The following is an 8,269-nucleotide window of genomic DNA, read 5'->3' on the forward strand; positions in this document are numbered from 1 at the left end:
GGAGGGGTTGGGGAGGATTTAAACTAAGCGTTTTTGTTTGTTTGTTTAAATATCTTTCAATTCAGGTCATGAGTCAATGAAAGATTTGGATTAAATTTTTTAAAATTATTCATTTTGTTAAATTGAATTATATTATAAAATTCAGTCAAACCAGTTTATAAAAACAAAGAACAAGAACCTTAACTGATCAGATTTGACAAGAAAAAAAAACATGGCAAAATGGTTGATATGAAGCAAATATGCGTTGACCTTGGAGGATGAATAATTTAGAACTTTTGTTGAGATGTTCCTTTCTGTTTTGAGCCCAGAAAGATGTTCACAAGTAGTTCAAAGCCACATCTAGCAGCAGGTTCTAATTAACCAACTATATAAAAGAAATAGCCAGCATAAGAATAGTTAGAACTGCTCGGAGTTGAGTTATTTACAGTATAGACCTTAAAATGTTTTGTTAACTAAGGTGATTGCACACCAATTTACCTGAAGTACTTTTTAAACATCACTTGAGTCTGAGTTTTTCCTTGACATCCAGTGGGAAGTGACTACTGTGTGGTTGGCATATGCTGGAGAGGGGGAAGTCCAGTGGCGAGGGCAAACTCGCTGGCAACATTACACACTTCTCCACAAGTGAGCACTGTTCAGTTTAGGGGCAGAAACCAAAGTGATGATCTAATAACATATTAAATTTATATTTATAGTTTATTTTGCTATTATAAATATTGTTAGATTTTTGCAGGTGAGAAGCATCATGTTGCAAAAATAGTTCAAAACACCTAGAGAAAATTATGTTGCCTTTTCCAAGGTATTTCTCACTAGAATTAAGTCAGGGTATTATACTGACCTATCTGAATCGGAGCTTCTGTGAGCAGCATATTTTGATCCATGTTATACAGTTAGTATATTTTGCTTCTAATTCTGTGATTGCCTATTTTGAAGATAATAGATATTAGGATATGTATTTCATAGGATGCCAAAACAGTATGAAATATAAAGCAGGACTGGTCGAGCAAATCAGATGGTTCTTTTATATGGTAGGGTTTATGTCATTGATGTGAAGCGGCTATTTCTTTGGAGAGTGGTTTCTAATAGAAATGTGGGAAGCCAAAGGCTGCTGTTGGGGTTGAGGGAGTGGGGGATTGGTGGTAAGCAGTCAAGAGAAAACCTCAGTATTTCCCTCTTTAAAAAGTGAGCCACTCCTCTACCTGAGGTCCTTCAAACTTGCAAATTTTTGCAAAATTAGGTAATTAAACTGTGGGAGAGAAAAAAAAAGCTTTAAGTGCTTGTCAAGTTTGAAATTAGAAATTAATATAAAATGAAGGATATTAAGATGATATAGAAGAAAACATTTCACATACACAAAAGCAACTAAACCAAAACATTGTTTTAGAACAAAAGAAGACTTAAGATGGACCCAATTTAAAAAACAAAAATAAACACAGAGTTTAAGGAAGAGAAAAAGAAATTTTAAAAACAGTAGTTAATGAATAGAAGATAAGGGAAAAAAAGAAGGAAAAGAGCTATTGAATCTAACATTTGTAACATAAGTTTCAAATTAAAAAATACCATGCAATTTCTGGAAACTTGTTAACAATACAAATTTTGGGACCACAGACCTACTAAATGAGAAACTCTGAAGAAGCAGCTTGGCAATCTGTATTTTAACAGCTTCTGGGAGATTCTGATGCCAGCTAAAGTGTGAGAATCACTGAATTATCTAAGGATAAGCAACAGGTACATCTTGCTTCCCAGTTGCATAGCATCAAGCATTGTGCTTATGGATAGCAAAGGTTCAATCAGTGCTTGTTAAATAAATGAAGAGACAATAAATAAATAAAACATAAAATTAGAGATCACTAAAAAATAAAAAGCAAGACCTAGTTAAGCAGATTTAAAGTATGGTAATTCATAAGTATATGCTTAAATAAACAAAATAACCAAAAGAAAATATGTTAGTAGTTAAGAACTAAAGATCTCTAGGGAATTTCTTGAAGCAAGTCTTATGTCTCTGTAAATACTGCACTGCTGAGGGAGCAGAAATTTCTTTACTCACTGGAAGAAAGCCAAGATGCAAAAGGCATAAATTGTTTATTTTTCCACTTTAGTGTGAGACCTGAAGCTCACATCATTTTGGTGAAGTCATTTTTGCTCTAATACAGTAGAAAACAAAAAGCAAAGAATTCTTATTCCTTATTGCCTACCCATTCATGCATTGCAAGCAGGATACTAACCACTGATACTGTAACTCATTCTTGGGAATCTTTCTTTGATTCCATAACAAATGTTGTATTTTACAATACCAAATTTTTTTTTCCTAAAAGTTAAATGTCTTAAACGTATAGAAAGTACAAAAAATAATGTAATACATACCCATGTAATACTCATCAGCTTTATTTCATATTATTGTTTTACCATGTTTGCTAGTTGGAATACATATTCTCTATGTTTTCCAAGAAAATTGTTCATGAATCTAAATTAACAGAGAGATTAGAAAAATATTACCAGCAGTATTTTTAGAATCTCTGTCTATGGCCATGCTGCCCTGAACAAACCCGATCCCATCTGATTTCGGAAGCTAAGCAGGGTTGGGCCTGGTTAGTACTTGGATGGGAGACCACCTAGGAAGACCAGGTGCTGTAGGCATAAAAAATAAGGGATTGTAAACCAACGAGGTCCTTGCAATCTATGAGGGCAACCAAGGGTTGCCTTGCCTAAAAAAATAAAAATAAAATAAACTAAAGTCTCTACTATATCTCTACTCGTGTGCCCTCTTTTTCCTTTTTTTTAACTTAGTTTTTGTTTTATTGGTTTCACTGGAAATTTTTCTTTTTCCTTTTATCTGAAAGAATCAACTTTTGGTTTTAATCCTTAAAAATAATTTCTGTGTCCTAATGCACTTTAAACATTTCATTCACCTTGTTTTAAGTTCACTTTCTTACACTTTCCTTATTATATATTGTTATGGGTTGAACTGTGTCTCCCACAAAATTCATATTTTTAAGTCCTAACCCCCAGTACCTCAGAATGTACCTGTACTTGGAGATAAGCTTTTTAAAGAGGAAATTAAGGTTAAATTAGGTCATTAGAGTAGGTCCAGTATGACTTGTGTCCTTATAAGAAAAGATATGGACACCGACTCACATAGAGGAAGGAACACATGAGAGCACAGGGAGATGGCCGTCCACAAGCCACAGAGAGAAGCCTCAGAAGAAACTACCCTTAACCACCAACACTATAATCTTGGACTTCTGGCCTCCAGAATTGTGAGAAAAGATGTTTCTGTTGTTTAAGCTACCCAGTTTGAATAGTACTCTGTTATGGAAGCCCTAGCAAACTGATACATATTTTAATTTATTAGTTAATGATTATTCTACACAGTCACAGGTCATAAGTGAACACTTTTTTGATACATTTTCCCATACTGAACATAATGATATAACCAAGCCTGTAGGACAAGTCATTGTTCACTACCAGAATCTCAGTTGTGTCCTCTTTTAGGTCTAGTCCTCCTGCCTCATCAAGTCTGGCTAAAAAATAAACTACAACCTGATTTACAACAGCATAACTTAGTTTTGCCAGGTTTTGTACAATTACAAATGAAATAATATTACTTTTTTTTGTACATTTTCATGTAACATTATGTTTGATAAGAGTTAATTCATGTTGTTCCACGTAGCTGTAGATTGTTCATTCTCATCTTTGTGTAGTATATCATTGGGTGGATGTACCACAAGCTCATCATTCTATTGTATTCAGTTTTTGGCTATTATGTCTGTGTTTGTAATGTGTATGCTAGTAGATGTTTTTGGCGAACTCACGTGCACATTTCTCTTAAATATAACTTAGAATATCTGGGCCATGATGTATACATATATTTAGCTTTAGTAGATTTTGCTAAACCTTTTTCCAAAGTGGATTTAACAATTTGCAATCCACTAGAAGTTCATTAGTTATCTCTACCCTCACCAACTCTTGGTATTTTTTATTCTTTTATTGACTTGTTTTGACAAATGTATTGCGGTCTTGCATTGAAGTTTTAATTTGCATTTCTCTGATAACTGGTGATATTGAGCACATTTCCATATTCTTATTGACCACTTAGACATTCTCTTTTGTAATTGTCTGTTGTCCATTTTTTGATTGGCTTTTCTGCCCTTTTCTTGTCCTGTTTCTGTTCTCATCCTCAAATGTCAGTTGTTATTGTTTGTGTATTTTTAGTTTGTCTTTAGCTTTTGTACTTATCTTTCAAAATATTACCTATTAGACTTCTTGTCTGGAATTTTTGGCATACTATTTTCAAATAGTATTCATTTGAGAAGAATATGTTTTCTCATTTATTTTTGCCTTAAAGATGAATGGTCATATATTTATATGCAGAAAATATAGGATATACATTTTTAAGAATGAGGAAAATTCTTTCAGATTTTTCAGTAAGTGTGCTTTCTTTATCTCAAGCCAATTTCTTTTGGAATTTAGGAATTTAAAGTGATCGTAATATTTTATAATTCACTTTGAAAGGTTAAATTATGAGTATTTTATTTGTACAAAAATTTATATTATAGATGTTTGCATACCTTGTATGTGTAAAAAATCCACACAGTAGAAAAATCAATCGTTTAAAAGCTGATCACTCTTTATTTGTATATTGATCATTCAAAACTGACACCTAGCTCAATGTCAACCATGAGTATAAACATTTAATTTACTTTAAACAGTCTTGATTTATATTGTTAACCCACTCATTCTGTGCTATGAAAGCTACTAAAACAAAGTGAATAAGTATGTTAACTCAGTTATTTAGAAAATTAGGAAATTTAGGACATGAGGAAATAGCATTTTGGAGCACCAATGATACAAGAGAATAAGTACATTTATGAAATTTAGCAAATAGTTATGGCAAAACATGTTTTGGGTATAGATTTAGGCTCTGATTTGTAGATTGCCTGTTTCAGTAATCCCTAACCCACCTACATATTTCAATAAATTAAATATTCTTTAATAATGTGTCCTTAAAAACAAAAGTAACTTTAATTATTCAATTGTAACATTAAAAAAACAACCAGGAATGATATTTATCATCTGATTTTCTTCTTCCCTAACAGTTCTCCACTTTGGGCCTTAGAGCAAAAGATCACCGTAGTCCAGGACAAAGTACTTTTATGAAGAATGTTTCCTACTGTAGTCAGGCTCAGAACTATGACTTAATTGTACACATCCTAATGTTTCTCATCATGGAAGGACCCAGAGGTACACAATAATAAAAATAGTTATCTCCTAATAAGATTGTCATGTTGCAGGGAATAATCAGCTCTTTTGAAAGGAGAGTTCAACATTTCAAAATATTTTTCTGGCTAGATAATGTTGACTGCTAATGAATGAACTTTGGTATCAGTCAAGCCAAAACAAACTAGAGTTCCGAACTCTGAATGTTAATGTTTGCCTTTACCTCATTTAACAAAGGAAATTAATATATATATATATTTAGAGAGATTAATATATATATATTTAACAAATTAATATATATATTTAACAAAGGAAATTTTTATATATATATTTAGAGAGATTAATATATATTTAACAACAGTTAATGTTAACTAGTATTATAATTATTATTGTCTTCTATATATATATATATATATATATTTAGAGAGAGAGAGAGAGATTGATTTAAATAATATAGAGACTTACTCCAGGATACCTCCAACCTCCACTGTGTCACATCATTCTTTCTGCTTCTATTTGCTAAATCATAACTGGTTCCTCCTTCTTTTCTTACATTTTTCAATTGATGGTATAGTTGTATAATCTACTAGATTTATTATTTCACTTTCTCACCAGATTCCTCTTCTCTCACACTCTATATTAATGTCTCCTCACAGACATTCAGGGTTGTGCAAAATCACCCAGAACACTATCCCAGTTTGGGCCCATCATTCCAGTCTTTTTTTTTTTTTTCTATAGGAGAAATTTATCAGGACACACACATACACAACATAGATGAGATTAGTCCCTGTTGTGGGAAGAAATTCATTAAATGTGAGGTGGAAAAAAAATCCTTTATGTAATTAAGGAGATTAAAGTGTAAATTTTGGGGAATCAAGACTTAGAAGTAGTTGTTTTTGATCAAAGGAAATTCCAAACTATATTGTAGCCTAGTAGACTAGAATGCTTATTAAGAGAAGAATGATAGTCTGTGGAATCTCAAACAAACAAACAAAAAGGCTTAGAATTAGGAAGTTGACAAAATCTGAGGGAAAAAAAAAATACTAGTTTTCAGACATATTTATATTAATTAAAAATTTGTATAATAATTTGCTTTCAACAGAAAATGTAATAAAACTCTTATGTAATTTATACACTTCTTATTTCTTAACTCAGACTCTGTCTCATGTCAGCTATTCCCTGACAAGGAAGGCAGATTCCTAGTTGCTGGCAGGAGAAGGGTAGCTAATACCAGGGACAGTTGTGGGGAAGAGGGTTAATTTCAGGCAAACTGTGGTGTGTGGAACTATGTGGCCATCTGAAGGACACTGAATGACTGCATTGGAGAAGCATTGTGATAATAGAACCAGGCAGAGAGGGAGGCTCCTAGAAGTGAAAAAATGGATAGGGGAAAACAAGAGAGGAGGTTTGAAGTAGAGAATGGTACACAGAATGCACCATTTAATTATTAGAGCTAGGAGAATAGGCTTCAGAGTTTTGTTATATTCTGTTTGCTAAGATACAAAGAAAGGAGTGGGCAAGAAGTTTACCAACAAAATTTAGGATTTCTGACTGAACATTCCAGGTACATGGCTCTGGAAGGTCATGTCCTAAAAGAAAAATGAGAACTCAGACCACTAGGAAGATATATAGTCAGCAATACATTTACATTCCTGTTTATACATTTTTCTTTGTTCATTTTGATTAGCTCGATTCAATACCCGAGAGCTTAGTAGAAATGACTATAGATATGGAGCTGAAATGTTGGACCATAAAAGCTCGGGGTCAGGCTATGAATATAGCAATCGTTCCAAACACAGACCATCCTGTAATTCTTCATCTGGGTGTGCACTGGTGCTAAGGTTGGGCATCATTTATTCTACTTTTGTAGTACTTTTTTTTTTTTAGCATTTTTTTAAATTATTAATTTCAAGAATACAGTACCTTGGTTAGACATTTATGTAGTTAATGAAACGATTCTCCGGTTATTCTTATCATTGCTCTAGCTCTCCACCAAGCCATTACATTAATGCTGACTGCATTCCCTATGCCGTGCTCCCCATCACCTGACCATCTATTAACTAGTAATTTGTACTCTTTTAACCCTTCACCCCCTTCTTCCAGCCCCCAACCCCCTGTAGTATTTTTTTATGGTATCATTCTTTAACTGCATGAGCCTATGGGTTGCGAAAATGTAAGAGCAGTTATTTGCAGTAGGACTGCTTTTGGCTAACCATATCTTATATCTAGAAAAGTAAAATTACTTTTACTTTTATTAAAGTAGATATAGATATCCAATCTGTGTATGAATGTATTTAATGTGCAAGCATATGCTTAATTTAATGCTATGTAATAGTTAATACTGACTGATTCTAACAGTAGATGTTTTGAACATTTTTTCCAACGTGAGCTGATATAATCATATTGTAACTACGGGCAGCTGCCTCATTAGAAAAGTGCTGACATACCCTTTATTGTATTGATGCTGATTAGTGGGTAGAACTAGCTCAGGACACTCCGTAGTATAGGAGCTTTGTCCTTCTTAAGGGTATTATTCCACTCCATGGAAACTTGACATTCTTTTAATAGGAGTTCAGCTGCTAATAAATCCTCTTCATCAGACTTTGTAATATTTCTTACCTAGGCTTCAAAATTTAAAGAAATAAAAAGGCTTTGATCCTGTTTTCAAGAATGCTTTTCACATTGGAAAATTGCTCTTAATTTTATATCCATTTTTGTAAATGCATACATCAGTTCCTCTATTCCATAGACAAACTAATTTTTAGGCAATATTCTGTTCTAAGCACTCTGCTCTAGGTGAAGACATAAAGATGAAATACGTGATATTTTTCTTTAATTAGCCATACCAGAGAAAACACACTTGTAAGCAGATAGCTCTAAGTGTTAAATATACAATAATAGAAAGCTAGGTACTAGTTGTAGAACTAAAAAAGAGCAGAGAGTAACTGTTATGTTGTGCATTCGGAGGAAAGGAATGGAAGACTTTCTAGAGGAGGCACCATGTGAACAGTTTCTAAGAATAACTAGAAGTTTGCCAAATAGACAAGGAAAG

The 8,269-nt window shown here is 33.1% G+C and overlaps 1 non-coding gene across 1 annotated transcript; it reads left to right on the forward strand.

Moving 5' to 3' along the window:
* Nucleotides 1-2,518: 2,518 nt before the first annotated feature.
* Nucleotides 2,519-2,637, forward strand: LOC112481004. The gene has a single exon (XR_003046782.1). It is a non-coding gene; the product is annotated as a 5S ribosomal RNA (ribosomal RNA).
* Nucleotides 2,638-8,269: the final 5,632 nt, after the last annotated feature.

Source organism: Pteropus alecto, unplaced genomic scaffold, assembly GCF_000325575.1.
Source record: "Pteropus alecto unplaced genomic scaffold, ASM32557v1 scaffold20, whole genome shotgun sequence".
In the NCBI taxonomy this organism is placed as follows: Eukaryota; Metazoa; Chordata; class Mammalia; order Chiroptera; family Pteropodidae; genus Pteropus; species Pteropus alecto.